The sequence below is a fragment of the Thalassophryne amazonica genome, chromosome 3 (genome assembly GCF_902500255.1).
Source record: "Thalassophryne amazonica chromosome 3, fThaAma1.1, whole genome shotgun sequence".
Taxonomy (NCBI): Eukaryota; Metazoa; Chordata; class Actinopteri; order Batrachoidiformes; family Batrachoididae; genus Thalassophryne; species Thalassophryne amazonica.
In genome coordinates this window covers 62,665,290-62,686,529 of record NC_047105.1, presented here as the reverse complement: position 1 = coordinate 62,686,529, position 21,240 = coordinate 62,665,290, and positions in this window count along the sequence as shown.

Sequence of the window (21,240 nt, the reverse complement as noted above, 5' to 3'; positions counted from 1 at the left end):
GTAAAGCGGGAAACACAGTGTAACCACAAGAGGTGGAACATTTACATGCGAAACAGGTTTAACATGTAGAGCAGGACACATTAAAACCACAGGTGATGATCTGACTTAGTGAATTATTTCTGAACAGCACATTGCGTGCAGTGTGTGCGCCACAATTTTTCCGATATGTGATAGGGAGAATTGTAAAGCTGTGTTCACACTACTCACTTTATTAGGGCAGAAATATACTTGTTTTTTTAACTGTGTTCTCGCAGACAGCCAACTGCATTGTGAACATGTGCGGGCCAGCTGAAAATGTCTGCATCCAACACGATTATTTAAATAATAAGTAATGTATCAAAGTGAAACTGGTGCAAGAATAACCCTTATTGACCATCACTACATCAAACACCTACAATTTCAGGCCTTTGATGTAACACAGGCGTACAGTAGTTGGTAATAATGGATGTGCATTTGAAAAAACATGCTGTTATTGAATTCCTCGCGGTGGAGGGTTGTACATCTGTGGACATTCATCTAGGAGTGAGTGTTGTCTGGGTATCGCCTGTGTGGATGTCGGTACAGTCAGGAGGTGGGCAAAGAGTCTGAAGGGTGAAAATCCAGCAGTAAGTCTGCATGACCAGGCCCATAGTGGGCACCTCATAACAGCCACAGATAAACAGCATCTAGTGTGGGTGTGATGACATAGTTCTCACAGAATTTTTGGAACACAGCAACATTGTTAACTCCAACCAATATGTGGACACTTTGCAAAAGCTGTGCACCAAGTTGAAGGAGGTTCATCAAGGAAAAAACATAATTCTTCAGCAAGACAATGCTCATCCACGCACGAGTTCACAAATACAGGATGCATTGCAGTGGCTCAAATTTTATAAGATCTTACCACAGCGGCTATACATTCAGATCTCACACCCTCCAAAGTTCCCCTTTTTCCTAGGCTGAAAGATCACTGGAAGCAACACTCTGCACTAAGGATACAGAATTTCAAGCAGCTGTCTGCAGTTGTCCAAAAACATGTCCAGCGCTGGTGTAAGTGTGTGGAAAGGGAAGGTGACTGCATGGACAAGTAATGATAATGAATGGTAATAATGATAGTGATAATGGTAATGAATGATGGTTGGTATAACCTTTCAGCCGACCCTTGTAATTATACACAGACTTACTCACAGTGGCAGCAGATTGGCAACCGTGGCATCGCATGACAACACCTGAGAGCTGACTTTATATTATCAAAATAATGTAGTAACTTTTTTATTCATTAGTCATAAATCGTATAATGCATTAAAAAGTTAATCGCCATTAGTTTCTGATGCCCTTTGACCTTGTCATTATTCTGTGCACAGTAGTTTTAACATCACTGTCAGGCTACAATTTTTTCTAAAACCTGAGGAGTAAAGACAGATTTTCTGTTGTTCTGCTACACAGGTAAGTCAAACACCTGTCAGTTGCTTTTCTTATAGAAATAACTTGCTTTAACAACTGTCATAGGAACATTTAAAATGCTGTGCGTGTGTGTGTGTGTGTGTGTGTGTGCGTGCGTGTGTAAAATAAAGTCTTTTGGACGACTTTTGCTGACAAAAAAATTATAAATAATCTAATAGACATTTCAGATTAATAAAATCTTTATTACTTTGTACACTGTAAAATCTAACGTGTCGTTTCAACTTAAAAATACGAGTGAAAGGGCTGCCTTAAAATTTCAAGTTAAGTGAAAGAAAATAAGTTGTTATCTAGGTTAGATATTCCTTGTTGGGTAAACACCTGCGTTAGTTTGGGTTGATTTATCTTTCATAATTGATTTAACTCATTCCGGTAGTTGTTTGAATCTGAAATGGTCAGTTTTATAAACCTTTTGTTTCAGTTAAGTTGACTTGGATTTGTCAGTTGATTTAACTATTTAGGGTAGTTGTCTGAACTAGCAAATCTGTTTCATTTTAATTAAAACTGTAAGTTGTGTAAGCCTTTTGTGTCAGTTAACTTGACTTGGATTAATTAATTGACTGACTGCTTGGTTGTGATTTGAATTTGCACACACACACACTTAAATGAAATCGATTAATTTCACAGAGTGAAAGTTTTACCTCCGAAGAAACATGCGGTCGATGATGCTCTCCAACTTGCGTCCAAAATGGAGGAAGGGAGGAAAGGAGCACATGTTCACCCGCCCGCAGCTGCATTCCCACAATGCATTTCAAGAAAAGCATGATGACGCAGGCGTTTTTATCCCCAAAGTCAAGTTGACTTACATTTCTAATTCAGTTGGGCCTGGATTTTTAAATTAGCATTTATTTTGTAGTTGAGACGTTTTTAACTAATAATTTCGTTATTATAACAACCTCAGTAATCATGTGTCTTAATGACATAGAATAATATGTTAAGATAACAGACAAAATCACAATTTACAGTGTACGTTTGCAGTGCATGCACAATTCCACAAACAATGGATAATAATCAATAAAAAATGTGCTTATCACCAACATGTACACAGCAAACCTGTCAGAATTAAATTAAAACTCAAGTTTCTATACAGTATGTGTCCACTTGTTTCCGTGTTAACGTGGTTAGAGTGAAATTGACAGAGAGTGTTAAAGTTAAAATTAGTAAAGTGTTAATTTAACACTAAAAAGAGTAGACACATACAGACACTCTCTAGTGTTAATTTAACACTGGTGATTTTGCTGTGTGCTTGTGTACGTGTACTTGTCCCCATAGCTTACTATGTATAGTTTGAACTCACTGATAAAGTAAAAGATGGTCTCACACAGTGTTTATTTTGTTTGTTTTTTTAGTGCTTAGCCAACTTTATTTTAATAAAGATTTTATTCTTTGATGTTAAGGATTTTAATTTTTTCTTTTTTTGTCCATCCTTGTGTTTAGCATTTTCTTTCATGCTCAATATTTTTCACAGTGAGGCGTGTTGCAAACGTTGTGTTGCTGTGCACCGTGCTTGTAAAAGGCCAAAGCAACACGTAATTGAATCCACGAGCATCTGTACATCTGCTGTGCCTAAAGAACATGAATCCCACCATCATGAAAAATGAATGAGAAAATGATCATCTTGACCTCCTGTAGACCCTCCCTCTGCTTTGTGTTTCAGTTTGACTCGTGTGTTGATATCAAACAGCACTGATGGAGTTTCTTTCTTTCTTGTTAGAAGGAATACAGTACAATTCTTCATGAAGTGTTGAGACTTTTTTGACTACTGGTGTACAAATAATGAATGTTTATGAGTGCAGTGGTGAATGGAACATTCCATCTTTCACCAAATGAAATATTCTTACCATTGTACAAATGAAAAAACATTCATTATTTGTTTCATATTGTATTAATTTATAAACAAGAGAAAAGGGGCTTATATTTTGGTGTGTGTCATTGGTCCTTCAAGTTCAGGAGGTTCCAAACAGTTCAACACAAACTTTAAATAGCAGTCCAATCAAATTGAAAATTGTTCTCAGTCAACTTGCAAAAACAGAGAGTACAAAAACAATCCTGATGATGTACGAGTAGTGTGTAAATGATGCCGTATTGACGTCTTCATGTACAGACAACCGTCTGATTTCCTAACTCCAGCGAAAAATGGCAACAGAAATTTGTCCAGCTCTTCATCTGACAGCACTTCTATTTCAGATAGAGACGTTCCAGCGAATACTGCAAATGCCTCCAGACGGCTTACAGCGTGCTGGATTCAGTGTTTGTGTTAGAAGAATGAACACCATCAATAAGCTCTTTCAAATCATCTTCTGTCACCAAAACAAACCCCGCCATGTTTGTTTCTAAGCTAAGTGTGAGCGTGTGGTGGGTGCAGCGTGTAATAGCACAAAACGTATAGCACCAAAATTGCACGCTAAATAGAACCAAAATAGCAATGGCAAATGGAATGATCCATACCACATGACATACAAACAACCAATCCAATGACAAGGATCTATTTAGGCGTACATAATATCACATAAATCATTTTCCAGTGTTCTCACTTACTTCCACATAACCTTTTTGTAGTTGTTGAAGAAGAAGAGGGGTTATGTGTTCCCATGTATAGAGAGTTCTATGTGTGTTCCTCATATTGTATTGTGAAAGTTGTGGAAATCCTACCTGTCAGAATGAAACAGCCTTTATCTCACTGTCTCTGGTGACATCAGCGAGCAGAAGACCCCAGTCTTCTTCCCTGAGGGTCAGCAGCTTTGGGTGAATGTTTGAGACTGACCAGACAAAGAGACCTGCACGAGGTCTGCTGGATCACTTTACCTGTCTATAAAAGGACGGCGTCTTCTAGAATCTTCCTAAATTATTCACCTTTTGAATGAGGTGTGTGTGTGTGTGTGTGTGTGTGTGTGTGTGTGTGTGTGTGTGTGTGTGTGTGTGTGTGTGCGTGCGTATGTGTGTGTATGTGCGTGTGACTGTTAGACGTGTCAAATGTCACATAATGCTCTGAGTGGTTGCACGTTTTTGGATTTAAGGGGAAAACAACACCTTAAAGGAGCAGAAGGACGTCAACAAAGATGAGATATAATAAGATATTGAAAACAATTTAATGTCAACATGTCACAACAAAACAAAATGCAAAATTTTATGAGAAGGTTTTTTAATTGAGTATTATTTTATACTGGTTATCTGTTAATCAGAGGGTTGGTGGATAAGCGTCTGTCTCCTGCTGTCTGCATGTCAAAGTGTCGTTGAGAAAGACAGTGAAACCACATGTTGCTCCCCTTGCTCAGGTCAACAGCAGAGGTGATAGAATGTCTTCATATAAGGTTCTACAAATAAAACAAGATTGGTGTTGTGGTACAGAAAACTCACCATGCTGAGAGCGTGCAAATGACTGAGTTGGTCAGTCATATTTTAATCTAGGATGTATGCAGGTATAGTTTGTGCAGACTACTAATGTCTTTGTGAAATCACAAAGGGGTTTTCTATGAAAGAATCTTAATGAACAAAAGGAGGCAAAAAAACCCAAACCCCTAATATCTGAAATCTGAAAAATAGAGTTAAAAGCAAACGTTTTGAGGGAGGTCTGGCTCATAAGTACACTGGAAAATTAAGAGTTTCCCTGTAATATTTAGTACAATAGTGGGCATGAGTGAACAGCTAACTCAACAATGTTAGCAATGTGCCTCTTTCATGAGTCTGCCAACAGACTCTGAGTCATTTAATCACTTTTCTAGTATTTATTACAGTAGCAGATGAAATTACACAGGAAACTCAACCAATGTTGTAATAGGGGAGAGCGGGGTATGTTGTCACACTTTTCACTCTATTACATTGATTGGGCACAATATATCACAAAGTCTTATCTATTTTGTATTAATGATATCTTCATATCTCCTCTCTTGGTATCCGTCCGTCTGTGGGAGACGATGGTGTAGCATCCAGTTTGTTTGTTTGTTTTTTTGCTTTTTTTGTTGTTTATTTTTTTCATACAGCTTTATTTTATACACTTTTATCGTCATATGTTGCTTCAGTATATGCTGTTGTTGTGGACAGTTAAATGCACTGCGTGCACTTTCCCCACTTTACGCCACTAGCAGGCAAGTTATCACATTATGTTAGGCAAGTAGTCACATGGAATATCAACAAAAAAACACAACTTCTTAACAGTGAATCTACATTTTTGGTATTTAATATTTATTAAGAAAGCAACAACAGTTTGCCCATTCAAGAGATGTGCCATGGCCAGTTGCCCCTGAACATCTCAGCAACAGCCTTGGATGCTTCTTTAATTTTATTTTATTTTTTTCCTGGTCACAAATATCTGCAGGCTTGATGTATTTCTCAAGCCGAACCAGAGAATGCCAGTGCTTTGTCCCACCAACAGAAAGAAAAAATAACTTATTTTAAAACCTGAAAGTCCTTTCTGCAATTATTTTATTATTACAGCGTTCCTTTTTATTCACGATCAGTGACAAAATAAATCTTATTAATGAGCCACCAAGACAAAGGCAAAAAATAAGTTAAATTACATTGTTAACAACAACAACAGGTCATTCATTATGAGTGGCTGAGGTAGGGCGATGACATCATTGTTTCAGAAAAGCTGTGCATTGCTAGTCCAGATGAAAACGCCAAGGCAGCATTTCAAATTTATCTACTCTGGGACCTGTTTTCAAAAAGTATGACTTTCAGCCAACAAAACCCCTATTTCCATGTGGGCAAAGCGCCAATATGATACAAAACATACGCAGATACACCAAAAGCCACTTCCATGTGGATGAGGCCTTGGGCTTTAAATGTGAAAGAAATTGACAAAGAGTCCAACCAGCCGACTATCATATCGCCTGACGAACGGCCGACTGTTTTCTGGCTGGCAGACTAGTGGTCGGTCGGCTACGGCTCTGTGCTAATTGTTGGAAGGTGTCGTGACACGGACCCACAACAGGGGGCGCTAAGGAACGGACAATGGATAAGCCAACGAGTAACAATTTAATGTTGTGGAAACACACAACGGAATACAGACAGAAATATGGATTGCCAATTATACACCAGGTGACGTGTGGGCAGGCTCGAAGATAGAAGACCTCTGGCAAGAGAAGAGCTGTTTCCCACACAGCTTCCACCACCAACGGGCCCTGAAGAACACCGGAGCCGCCAAGTCCCGAGTCCCCAGGTGGCCTCTGCCTTTGGTTGTCGACCCTGGTACTGCTGGCAGAGAACAGAGAAAATCCAGGTGAGTGTGAGTCCGCACACTCAGTAGTCCACTCACAGATAATGTTCTTTAAGGAGGGAGCACCTCCACCTCCAATCACACACTCATGCAGCTCCTGTGTAACCACTTATCTGATATGGAGCGTGATGCTAAGTCGTCGCGGTCACGCCCTTACTCCAGCTCCGATAAGGACACCACAGGGCAAACGGCTGCAAAGAAGAGTTCAGTTAGCAGAGAAATCTCAATAGAGATGTTATCTCTTGGTTGCTGATTTCTCGGCAGGGAGGTGGAGTTGTAGTCCGGCTTTTATGGTGATGTGGAAGATGAGTGACAGCTGGTGGCAGATGATGAGTGACAGCTGTCACTCTCCGTTGCTCCGACGCCCTCTCGTGCTTGAAGCCCGCACTTCAAGCAGGCGCCATCTGGTGGTGGTGGGCCAGCAGTACCTCCTCTTCAGCGGCTCACACAACAGGACCCCCCCCTCAACGGGCGCCTCCTGGCGCTCCGACCAGTCTTGTCCGGGTGACGGTGGTAAAACTCAGCCAGGAGGGCCGGGTCCAGGATGAAGCTCCTCTTCACCCAGGAGCGTTCCTCGGGTCCGTACCCCTCCCAGTCCACCAGGTATTGGAAACCCCCGGCCCTTCCGACGGACGTCCAGGAGCCGACGTACAGTCCATGCCGGCTCCCCATCGATGATCCGGGCAGGAGGCGGTGCAGGTCCAGGGGTGCAAAGTGGTGAGGTTCGATGGGGTTTCAAACGGGACACATGGAAGACGGGGTGGATCCGCAGTGAAGCTGGCAGCTGCAGCTTCACTGCGGCCGGGCTGAGGACCTTGAGGACGGTGAACGGTCCGATGTAGCGGTCTTTCAGTTTTGGTGACTCGACCTGGAGCGGTATGTCCTTGGTAGATAACCACACCTCCTGCCCGGGCTGGTACGCAGGGGCTGGGGAACGCCGGCGATCCGCATGAGCCTTGGCCCTCGTCCGAGCCTTCAACAGGACAGAACGGGCGGTCCGCCACACCCGGCGGCACCTCCTGAGGTGGGCCTGGACCGAGGGCACTCCGACCTCGCCCTCCACAAGCGGGAACAATGGGGGCTGGTACCCCAAACACGCTCAAACGGGGAGAGGCCGGTAGCAGACGAGACCTGGCTGTTATGGGCATACTCGATCCAGGCCAGATGGTTACTCCAGGCCGCCGGGTGCAGAGGTTATGCAGCGAAGGGCCTGCTCCAGCTCCTGGTTAGCCCGTTCTGCCTGGCCGTTTGTCTGGGGTGGTACCCGGACGAGAGACTCACGGTGGCCCCCAGCTCCTTACAGAAACTCCTCCAGACCTGCGAGGAGAACTGGGGACCATGATCCGATGCGATGTCCGATGGTATCCCATGCAGACGCACGACGTGGTGGACCAGGAGGTCTGCCATCTCCTGGGCCGTCGGGAGCTTCGGGAGAGCCACGAAGTGGGCCGCCTTGGAGAACTGGTCCACTATCGTGAGGATGGTGGTGTTGCCCTGGGACGGCGGGAGGCCCTGATGAAGTCCAGGCTGATGTGGGACCAGGGGCGATGAGGCAGCGGCAGGGGCTGGAGGAGGCCCGTGGTCCTCCTATGGTCTGCCTTGCCCCTGGCACAGGTGGTACAGGCCTGGACTTAGTCCCAGACGTCGGCTTCCAGGGACGCCCACCAGAAGCGCTGCTGGACAAATGCCACAGTCCTACGCACTCCGGGATGACAGGAGAGCTTGGACCGGTGACAGAAGTCCAAGACGGCAGCTCTGGCTTCTGGTGGGACGTACAATCTGTTCTTAGGGCTGGTCCCTGGGTCCGTATTTCTTGCCAGGGCCTCCCGGACGGTCTTCTCCACGTCCCAGGTGAGGGTGGCCACGACAGTGGACTCGGGGATGATGGTCTCGGTTGGATCCGACGGCTCAGCCTTGGCTTCCTCTTCGTGCACCCGGGACAGTGCGTCCGATCGTTGGTTCTTAGTCCCGGGGCGGTATGTGATCTGGAAGTCAAAGCGCCCCAAGAACAGAGACCAGCGGACTTGCCTGGGGTTCAGCTTGGCGGTCCGGATGTACTCCAGGGCAACGTCGCTCCCTCCAACAGGTGTCTCCACTCTTCAAGAGCCTCCTTCACCGCGAGGAGTTCCCGATTGCCCATGTCATAGTTGCGCTCGGCTGGGGTCAACCTGCGGGAAAAATAGGCACAAGGATGGAGAACCTTGTTGGCCTCCACGCTCTGGGACAGCACGGCTCCTATCCCTGAGTCAGAGGCATCCACCTCCACTATGAACTGGCGATTAGGATCAGGCTGCACCAGAACTGGCGCAGACGAGAACCGGCGTTTCAACTCCCTGAACGCGGCTTCGCACCGATCCGACCAGGTGAAGGGGACTTTAGTGGAGGTCAGGGCAGTCAGGGGGCTAACTACCTGACTGTACCCCTTAATGAACCTCCGGTAGAAATTCGCAAAGCCGAGGAACTGTTGCAGCTTCCTACGGCTTGTTGGTTGGGGCCAATCTCTCACCGCCGCAACCTTGGCCGGATCAGGGGTGACGGAGATGGAGGAGTTGATGAACCCCAAGAAGGACAAAGACGTACGGTGGAACTCGCACTTCTCGCCCTTCACAACAACTGGTTCTCTAACAACCGCTGTAGGACCTGACGTACATGCTGGACATGAGTCTCAGGGTCCGGAGAAAAGATGAGTATATCATCCAGATATACGAAGACAAACCGATGCAGGAAGTCCCGCAAGACGTCATTTACCAAAGCTTGGAATGTCGCGGGGCGTTCGTGAGACCGAACGGCATGACCAGGTACTCGAAGTGACCTAACGGGGTTTAAATGCCGTCTTGCATTCGTCTCCCTTCCGGATCCGAACTAGGTGGTACGCATTCCTAAGATTGAGTTTAGTGAAGATTTTGGCTCCATGCAGGGGCGTGAACACCGAATCCAACAGAGGTAATGGGTATCGGTTGCGAACCGTAATCTCGTTCAGCCCTCTGTAATCGATGCATGGACGGAGTCCGCCGTCTATTTTGCCCACGAAAAAGAAACCCGCACCCATCAGGGAGGTGGAGTTCCGGATCAGCCCGGCAGCTAAGGAGTCCCGGATGTAGGTCTCCATTGATTCGCGTTCCGGACGTGAGAGGTTGTACAGCCTGCTGGACGGGTACTCAGCGCCCGGGATCAAATCGATGGCACAATCGTACGGTCGGTGCGGGGGAAAAGTGCCAGATCTTTACTGAAGACGTCAGCAAGATCGTGGTACTCCTTTGGCACCGCCGACAGATTGGGGGGGACTTTGACCTCCTCATTAGCCGTCATGCCGGGTGGAACCGAGGATCCTAAACACTCCCGGTGGCAGGTTTCACTCCACTGCGTCACAACCCCAGACGGCCAATCAATCCGGGGATTGTGCTTCACTATCCATGGAACCCCAAAATCACTCGGGAGGTAGAAGGTGTTATGTGAAACACGATCTTCTCCCTGTGATTCCCAGACACAACCAAGGTCACGGGCTGTGTCTGATGTGTGATTAATGGAAGTAGGGTGCCATCTAGTGCCCGCACCTGCAATGGTGACGGCAGAGCCACCAGGGGGCCCTACTTCCCTTGCCCATCTGCTGTCCAGCAGATTCCCTTCCGACCCCGTGTCTACCAGTGCTGGGGCGTGAAGGGTTAAATCCCCACTCAGGATCGTTACTGGGATTTGTGCAGATTTGCGAGGCTTCCCCGCGTGTGTGTTATGGCCCACCCTTAGCCCAGTTCCTAAGGATGGGCGTTGTAGTTTGACCGTTTGGGGCAGTCTTTTTGCATGTGCTCACAAGAGCCACAGAAAAAACACTCCCCGCAGGCCAGCCTCCTTTGTCTGATGTTTGCTTTCACTTTGGCCCTGCTTGTGTCCATAGCTTCGTCAGCAAGGGGAGCTGTTGCCACACGGAGCTCTCTGGCAGTGAAGCGTGGGGATGACGGCACCCTTTCGGAACCGGAAGAAAGAGGGACGGCTCGTGCCTGGCCACGCCCCCCGGCCTGCTCCCGACGGTGTTCATTCAAACGGTTGTCTAAGTGTATAACCAAATCGACAAGCCCATCAAAATCCCGCGGTTCCTCCTTAGCCAGCAAATGCTCCTTCAGGACCGGAGACAGTCCGTTTATGAAGGCGGCGCGGAGCACAACGTTATTCCAGCCGGACCTCGCTGCCGCGATGCGGAAGTCGACTGCATACTCAGCTGCACTCCGGCGCCCCTGTCTCATTGACAGTAGCACGCTCGAAGCAGTCTCGCCTCTGTTGGGATGATCAAAAACCTGTTTGAACTCCCGCACAAACCCAGCGTAAGACGTTAGGAGCCGTGAGTTCTGCTCCCAGAGTGCCGTAGCCCAGGCGCGTGCCTCTCCTCGAAGCAAATTGATCACATAAGCCACCCGGCTAGCGTCTGATGCGTACATGATTGGACGCTGTGCAAAAATGAGCGAACACTGCATGAAGAAGTCTGCGCACGTCTCGACACAACCTCCGTACGGTTCCGGAGGGCTTATGTATGCTTCAGGGGACGGTGGGGGGGGGGGGGGCGTTGAACGACCAGTGGAATGTCTGTGTCGGGCCCAGGACCAGCAAGAGGAGGGACTGCAGCAGCGCCCTGATTGCGCGCTTCCACCCGAAGGCTCTGCCTCCCATTCTACTCTTACAAACCCTAGGAAACTACAAGTAAGCCTGCAGTCTGAGAGCGAAGCGCTCTATTGGGGTGATATGGTACTATGAGGTCCGTAAGATAAGATGGGACCTGATTATGCAAAACCTTATAAGTAAGAAGAAGAATTTTAAATTCTATTCTAGAATTAACAGGAAGCCAATGAAGAGAAGCCAATATGGGTGAGATATGCTTTCTCCTAGTCCCCGTTAGTACTCTAGCTGCAGCATTTTGAATTAACTGAAGGCTTTCAGGGAACTTTTAGGACAACCTGATAATAATGAATTACAATAGTCCAGCCTAGAGGAAATAAATGCATGAATTAGTTTTTCAGCATCACTCTGAGACCTTTCTAATTTTAGAGATACTGCGCAAATGCAAAAAAGCAGTCCTACATATTTGTTTAATATGCTCATTGAATGACATATCCTGATCAAAAATGACTCCAAGATTTCTCACAGTATTACTAGAGGTCAGGGTAATGCCATCCAGAGTAAGGATCTGGTTAGACACCATGTTTCTAAGATTTGTGGGGCCAAGTACAATAACTTCAGTTTTATCTGAGTTTAAAAGCAGGAAATTAGAGGTCATCCATGTCTTTATGTCTGTAAGACAATCCTGCAGTTTAGCTAATTGGTGTGTGTCCTCTGGCTTCATGGATAGATAAAGCTGGGTATCATCTGCATAACAATGAAAATTTAAGCAATGCTGTCTAATAATACTGCCTAAGGGAAGCATGTATAAAGTGAATAAAATTGGTCCTAGCACAGAACCTTGTGGAACTCCATAATTAACCTTAGTCTGTGAAGAAGATTCCCCATTTACATGAAAAAACTGTAATCTATTAGATAAATATGATTCAAACCACCGCAGCGCAGTGCCGAATAGCTTAATGCTAACTTTAACATTGAAAATGCTATAGACATGCTAACGCGTTAGCATCGGTCCCGTTTTAAGTTATAAATACATATATCAACTATTTCAGAAGAGCATAACAGGTCAGTTTAACAAAAAAGGTAAATATTACTCACAGACATATGCTCTTTAGGGCTTTAGCTGTGAAAAATTAAGATAAAGCGAAATAAGACAATGAATCAACGAAGCAGGAGAAGCACTGCTTCGATCTGCGAATCACTGCTTCGATTGGTTCAAGGTTCAAAGCAAAGCAGCGCTGCAGAAAAGTTCATTACAGACCCGCAGCAGGGTCTGTAATCAATGTAGAGAAAGTATCATTTTCCTGACAAACACCCCCAAAAACAACAACCACTCTGAAGGACCGATAAGGGAATCATTAAGCAAAAAGGTTATTGATGTCGGTGGATCGAATCATTTCTAATGCTGCGTTTACACATAACGACGACAAGTCACGAATGCCACGAAGTACACATTCTTGCCCGCTGATCACGAATGTGATTATTCGGGGCAGAGGTGTCAGGTGTCCTCAGGAACTGCTGCAACCTGTTACCACACGTTACGATTAATGGCACATGTTGCTGGAGAATTATCAGGAACCATTACGCACGGTCAAGAATAGTGTTCCGCGTTGTTACGCAGTATTGCGTGTAACAACGCATCGTCAAGTTCTGTCATGTTGTGAACGAGGTGAATTGTCTACACACACACACACACCCATATTCATCCAACCGAATTCAGATCGCTCCAGTTTTTCAGAAGAACTTTGTGACTGCATGCGTAGTTGGGCTCTGTGCCATGGAGTGGCGCAGAGAGGAGGAGGAGGACAGCGCCAGATGTGTGGCTTCATGCGGCTCTCATCTGGCGCATTTTCCCAAACATCAGGCACATGCAGCAAGTGGAACACCTGCAGGAGCACGCTGAAGAGCACTGAAATTTGACTTTTAGCCGACTTGGTGTCAGCAATCAAACTAAATGCGATGCAGCACGGTTTAATTGTGCACGCGCTCCTTCCTCCGCCGGACTGGAGGAGGTGCAGAGATGTCCGGCTGCACGTGAGTCTCCTCTCGCTCCTCTGGCTCAGACTCGTTCTCCCGCTCATCGGTTACAACAGCAGGTGGAACACCTGCAGGAGCGCCCTGAGGAGCTTCAGCAGGAACTGTGGAACGACATTTGGAGCCGAGTTTAATTGTGCGCACGTGACAGAAAACTGATTCGTCGTGGCGCGCAGTGAAATGTGACGCCGCGTTACAAGTCGTGTCAAAACTTGACAGTTTCCGTGTCACTTCGTAATAACACGTGACAGTTTGGGCTCCAAGAACCATCACAGGAACCACTACAAACGTTGTCACGTTTTATTAAGGATCAATACTCATCAAGGCGGATCAATATGCTCAGTTGCGACCTCCACAACGTGAGACGAAATGAGGGTGGTGTGTGACATTCGTGGAAGATTTTTTGACAGGCAAAAACATGCTCCACGAATATCAAGAATATCACGCACTATTAAGAAACCTATTCAGATGCATTAAGTCACATTAAGAATATCAGGAATGTGTCACGAATGACAGAAAAATGACATTTGTAACGTGTCTTGCTTATGTGTAAACGCACCTTTAACGATACACGAAAGGAACCGGTTCTCTATACCCTTCCCTAATGGTCGCCTTTGATGCTACCAAAAGCGATCGTGGTGTTAAAACTCAAAATCAGCTTGTTAGTAGTTGCAAGTGTACCGGACACAATACTGGAAGTTATCGGTTAGCTGTAGCTTCCCATAAATTTTTGGATGGTTTATCAGTTTAGCTTCATAAAAGATAACTTTTCAGTTAGCTGATTATCTGTTATCGAAGCATTGGAGGCGGCTCCGATTTTCATGAGTGCCTTGCAATTCCTCCTTCATGCGCTAGCCGGCTTCAATCGTGTTATGTGTGAAGGGGCCCTAACCGGCACGTCTTAAACCGGCACATCCGCTAGATGACAGCGAGTATGCTTTTAAGTTTACCAAGCCGGGCTGAATGGTTTGTGCTGAAACTCCCACATTCTGACCAGGGATTCTCTGCCGTGTTTGTGCTGGCTGTCCCCAGATGTCATCAAATCTCGCGATATCACGCAGGGGTTCAAACAAGACTACGCTGCCCTCTTAGTTATTCATTTTAAGCGTCATGACAGTGCCTTTGTGATGCATTCTGCCTATCACATCCTTTGATCAGCAAACAAACACTGCATTGAACTTCAGATTAAGTTTTTTCCAGTCTATGACGCAACTGCTTTTTGACCACAGGTGATACTAATGCATCAGCACTGCGTCTGGTACACAGATGACTCAGGTGAAAAGTACCAATTTTGCATGGTGTGTGCTCCTTTGCACCAGATGGAAGATCCAGCCCTTAGCGTTTTGATTCCTTCAGAACAGTGCATCACATTTTGAACAAATTGGTTAATTTGGTTAAATAAAAAAAAAAGATTTTAATAAAATCTACAAATCTAGCTACATTTTTGATGGTCAAAAATGCCCTGCTTTCCTCTGATGTACCACCAAAGTGTAAACAAATGCTCGAGGTCACCCTTCAGAAGTCACAGCGGGAGGAGCACGCTGCCTTTTCCATTAGGCAGGTAAGCTATCGCTACTGTCTTTGTGTTCTTAGATAAAGCCTCTGAGATTAGTCAAACATCTGCAGACACAAAACCTGCTCATGAGTCAGTGAACATTGCAGTTACATTTTGCTCACGTAGGGACCGTGTTCCTGCACGTTGTCTAGCTTTGGGTGAGCGCACTCTTCCTCAGCTGTGGAACAATGCTTACAACACTACATCACCCATAATTCATCAACCAGACATAAATGCAAAAGGTGCACAGAGTGGTGCGAAGAAATTCCAAAAATAGAAAGCTGTACAAAGACTCTGCACAAGAAAACTGTGGCATGATAAACTACCAATGAAGATGTTTCTCTGTGTAGGCAAAGCAGGTACCTCAAACATGCACAACAAAGCACTGTGCTGAACAAACAGTAAAAGCTTACTGCAGTGCTGTATAGATTTGAAAATGCAGCACAATTAAACATTATCATGGAATCTAGAATAAGATGAAAAGAGGCACATTCTTAACATGTTTAAACTTCATGTAAAAACAGTAACACAATTAGAAGGGGTGTGGGGACCACACCCTGTGCCCGTCTTAACTAAACTACACCAACTTTTTAGGTTCCTTAGATGACCCCAAAAATATAAACAGGATGTCCCCCCTCCACCTCCCCACCCAAACAAAAAAATATGGTGTCTAAAATGACCACGGAAGTTTGGAGTTTTTTTCCCTTTAAACTGCATCAAAATAACACAATGAGAATAAAAATATGAAATGAGAAGAAAGGTTTAAGTCACAAAAAATAAATGTGTTCCTAAGTAATTTCATTCGTAGGATTTTAAAGTTCAAATCGGTGGCCAAAAATGGATGCCAAATGATTGTTTTCCATTAAAATGCCCCACAGAATGTATCCTAGCAACATAAAATACAGTGAATAACTAGGACTGCAAGCAGTCATATACGGGCCCTCGTTCCGCGCAACCGCCTACCCAGGCCAGTGGGTGCCCTTGTGAGCACATGTGGCCATGTGCATGCAGGGGGCAACCACTCATCACAGTTAAAATTTTAAACAAATCACACAGTGCATCAAGGAGTTATGACATGTTGATTGTTCATCCACTAGGGGGCGCTCAGTGTACAAACAGAGGGGCCGGGTGTGTTCAGGGGCCAACCGTCGTCATACATGTGAAGTTTCAAGTCAATCAGGCAAAGCATGAAGGAGTTATCATGACTTGATGTTCCATGGCAAAGGGTCAAAATGGCGGCACCATAGCGGCCACACCCTTCAACATAGAGAAAAGCTTACGATAACTTTTGGTCAGTATCAACTTTGGATGTTGTCAAAGAAATTTGAAGTGCATTGGACAAAATCCCTAGGAGGAGTTCATTCAAATACAACGTGAGGAAATGATGGCAAAATGACAAGAAAATTAAAAATGGCCGACTTCCTGTTTGGAGTAGACAAATGGTGCAAGAGACTTTTTTGTACATCTATGCACGTCAGACATGTGTACCAATTTTCATCTCCCTAGTACAAAAAAACCCCTATGGGGAGGGGTTTTTGAAAGTTTCAAGGGGGCGCTATTGAGTCATTTTGCCCCGCCCACGGGCAACGCCCCTATGAATTGTAAGAGGTTGTCATGCTTGACCTGTGCATCAATTTTCATGATGATATGACAAAATTAAAGCCATCAAAAGGAAGAACGTAATGTCATGGCGAAAGGGCGATATTCGGTACGCCACCACACAGAAGCCGTTACTCGTAAGTTCATGGTGATCATCGCTTATGTTCACCAAGTTGTTCAGCATGTTTTAGAAGTGGAAGGAAGTTGATGGTGTTAAGTATGTGACATCAGGACCTGTTTAAGTATAATGTTCCATGGCGAAGGGTCAAAATGGCGGCGCCATACCGGCCACACCCTTCGACATAAAGAAAAGCTTTCGATAACTTTTGGTCAGTATCGTCTGTGGGTGATGTGGAAGAAATTTGAAGTACATTGGACAAAATCCCTAGGAGGAGTTCGTTCAAATACAACATGTATAAATCACGCCAAAATGAGAAGAAAATTCAAAATGGCCGACTTCCTGTTTAGAGTAGACCCATGGTGCAAGAGACTTTTTTGTATGGCTATGCAAGTCACACATGTGTACCAATTTTCATCTCCCTACTCCAAAAAAAACCCTATGGGGAGGGGTTTCTGAAAGTTCAAGGGGGCGCTATTGAGGCATTTTGCCCCGCCCATGGGCGACGCCCCTATGAATTGTAAGAGGTTGTCGTGCTCGACCTGTGTATCAATTTTCATGATGATGTGACAAAATTAAAGCCGTCAAAAGGAAGAACGTAATTTCATGGCGAATGGGCAATATTCGGCACGCCACCACACGGACGTCGTTACTCGTAACTTCACGGCGTTCATCGCCTACGTTCACCAATTTGTTCTGCATGTTTTGGAAGTGGAATGAAGTTGATTGGGTTAAGCATGTGACATCAGGACCTCTTAAAGTAAAAATAGGACATTTCCCGCCACCACCGGGGGGCGCTATGGCGCAGGTGGGAACTTAAGATATGTAGACGTTCAGGGCGGAGCCCTCATCATGTTCAGCAAGTTTGAAGGATCTACGATGAAGTATGTGGGCGTGACAGCCGTTCGAAGTGAAATGGCGTGCTCCGAAAAGCTCGCCAAAGTTTGACGACCCCTAGCAGCCACGCCTTTTGACTTAATTAGAATCTTTTGATAACTTTTGATCACCATTGTGTTGTGATGATTTTGACCAAATTTGAAGACAATCGGATGAAATCCCTAGGACGAGTTCGTTCAAATGTAAGTAATGGAAATGGCCAAAAATGGCAAAAATTTGCTCAAAATCGAAACTTAAAATCAAAATGGCCGACTTCCTGTCAATATTTCACCATGACAGTAAGAGACTTTTTCATGCATCCTGGCATGGTAAATATGTGTACCGAATTTCGTGAGGCTACGATGAAAAAAGCCCAATGAGGAGAGGTTTTTGATCATTTCTAGGGGGCGCTATTTCGCGATTTTTCTGCGACCATGTGCGACGCCCTAAAATATCGAATTTCGGATCCGGCCGGACAACTTTGGAAAGTTTGGTGAGTTTTTGAGCATGGGAAGAGGCCGAAATTTCGATTTCAAGAGTGAGAATAATAATAAATAATAATAAACAGCACAATTACAATAGGGTCCTCGTAGGACGTTGCCTACTCGGGCCCTAATATTAATAATAAACAGCGCAATTACAATAGGGTCCTCGTAGGACGTTGCCTACTCTGGCCCTAATAATAACAATAAAAATAATAATAATAAACAGCGCAATTACAATAGGGTCCTCGTAGGACGTTGCCTACTCGGGCCCTAATTATACAAATAATGAATGTTTATGAGTTGAATGGTACGAATGTTTCACCGAACTGAATATTTGTTCCATTGAAGAATGAAAAACATTCATTATTTGTTTTATAAAACAGCTAAAATAGATCCTTAGAAACAATGGCTAAAATAGATCCTTATAAACAACAGAAAATTGACTTACATTTTGGTGTTCGTCACTGGTGCTTTGACATCAACAGTCCAACACGAACTTTAAATAGGAGTTGTGTACTTCCAAGAAAAAGGCTTTGTGTACTTCCTCGGTCCAGCGAAAAATCATGTCAGAAATTAGTCCATCTTTTCGTCCTAACTTCATTTTAACAGCGCTTCATGCCTCCAGACGGCTTACAGCGCAGTCGATTTGTTTTTGTGTGTGTGTGTGTGTGTTAGAAGAATTAGCATTGTCAATTAGCTCCTTCAAATCTTCATCCATCAGAAAAACAAACTCCGCCATGTTTAGCTAAACGCCACCCCCACTAGTGGGCGGAGGTCACAGCGTGCAATGGTACAAACGTATGGAACCAAATTTGCATGCTAAATTGAACCAAATTGCACACTAAATGCAATGCAATACAAATGGGATGAATAATCGATGTCACGTGACATACAAAGCACCAATCAAATGACAAGGTCCACTCAGCCATTATATAAAACAGAATATTAGATTTTGGTGGCCATATTGGACACCATCTTCAATATCTGACTGGAGGCCCATTTTTATTTTAGGAACATCGTGATTATGTTTAGGGGTTCTTTGGTTTTGTTTTGGAGTGGTGTGCAAAAGTCTTCCTTTCTTTAGCCCAACACAAGCCCTGAAGTCCATTGGACAGTTGCTTGTCACTGGATACTGTAGGAAGAAGGGGATAAGAGTCTACAACTCCCTCCAGACAGGTTAATAGTCCATTGCAGTTTATGCCCCCAAGCAATGCCAAAACCCATTTACAGTTGAGTGGATAGGGATGATGCAGATCAAGCATCTTGCACAAAGACAGATACGTAGTCTGAAGCGCATTCCCAGCAAGCAAACCCTGGCCTATATACTGGTTGTCCAATGCCAGTCCCGCAGACACACATTTCAAAAACATTTCAGAATTAACATTTGTCAATTAATTTCAACAACAACCATTTACAAGCCACGCAGCAGGAATATGACAATGTGAATGTAATCAGTCTTCCTGACTATCACGCAGAGCAAAGCCAGTTCTAACCACTAAAAGTGCACAGCTGACCACTGACACAATATATAAGAAATAAATGTACAAGACACTCACCAGGTCATGATTTGTGGAGTTGGAATCATCTTCAGGGAAGGGGACATAGATAGCTAAGGCCATGCAGTTGGCAAAAATAGCAATTAATATAAAGATATCAAATGGCCTGAGTGGAGAAAAGTTAAGGAAATTACAGAAAGTAATGAAATTACTATCACAAAACATTCAGTTCATTCACTTTAAAAAATGTATGTTTGTAATTAAACTAATTCTCATACCTCCATAAACAACAAACAAAAAAAAATCATGTGAAAATACTAACATAACATGAAAAGTTCCCTAATCAAGATTTTTTTGGGATACTTTCAGTTTAGATTTCATCAACCACTACGCATATTCACCATAAATTCCTTAAATGTCCATTTTAATAACATTGACATTTAAAAGGGTCTAACTAAATTATCAGTGTGCATTATTGTAATAGCTACAGTACAGATGACTTTTAGTGATTGTAAAATCCCTGGTTATTTCAAACAAAGGCAAACTGTGAAATGAGTCTCTGCAAATCATGTTTGGAAATCTCTAATAACATCTGATGATTTTTTGCAATGGCAGCATCTGCTAAATCATCAAACCCACCAGACTGCTACACAGCTGTGTTGTGCCAGTGTTGAGTCACTTGATGCACGTACCCCGCCAGTATTTTAGGAATCAGGACACAGTGACATTCACTCTGTCTTTGGTGGGAGAAACATATTTCTGCACTTTGGTTTGACATCATTTCTAACTGGAACCCAACAGACAAACTCGATGCGTGACGCCAGCCACTGAAATCTGTTTATCTGTACATAGGCATTCCAGGTTCACTAACAGCAGACATTAAAAGAAATATTAATTTCCTGATTCTTCAAAGTGTTTGAGCCAGTGAATTCTGGTACAAATATAAATGATAAACTAGAGCTGCAACAGCTAGTTAATTATTTGAATCAGTTGTTCAGATTTTTCTTCTTCTTCTTAATGTCCAAATTCTTTGATCTATCTGCTCCTGGGGGGCCACCGGGATACATGGGAGAACGGTTGGTTGGAGGAGGATGAGGAGGTGTCCCAGGAGGAACTCAAATGCTTCACCTCAGGAAGTTGTGGTGGATGACTGTTGCTCCTGCACCCATACTTTGTACATAGAAACCTTTCCTCACCAGAAAACCTCTCATTCTGCATTCACCAACTAAACAGCAATGTGACAGTTGCTGGTGCACTTGGGTCTTAGAGGCAATGACAGGTGACACTGTGATTGGTTTATTTATGTTATTGCCCAAACACATTCCCAACATTAAGTGATGAAATACAACGACTTGTGCCTTACTGTTGTTCTCAGATCACATACTGTGGAAATAGCAGAGTGGAGTTGGACACACCTCAAAGGCACTTGTGCTATGTTTTTTAAACCTTAAGTCACAGGTTGTAAAGAATAGGTCCCCAAGACTTTCAAGGCCATATTCCTGATTTTGACCTATTTTTTCCACCAACATCTGTCTGTGTCCATCCATCTGCTCCTCCTTCTGTTTGTCCTTTAGCATTACTGTAAATTTAAAGGTGACATGGCAGCAACAGTCATTTTTTAATCTGTCTTTTACATTTTCAAGTGTTCGCTCATTTAAATGTTCAACATCTCTAAAGTCACACAAGTCTGAGTGTTTTCAGATATTCTCTTGATTTAAGCAGAATTTAACACATCTGTGCCATATGTAACAGAAATAACCCCCCTCAGATCCTCCAATTTTACCCTCAGATTATTAAAAGCCCCCTCCCCAAAA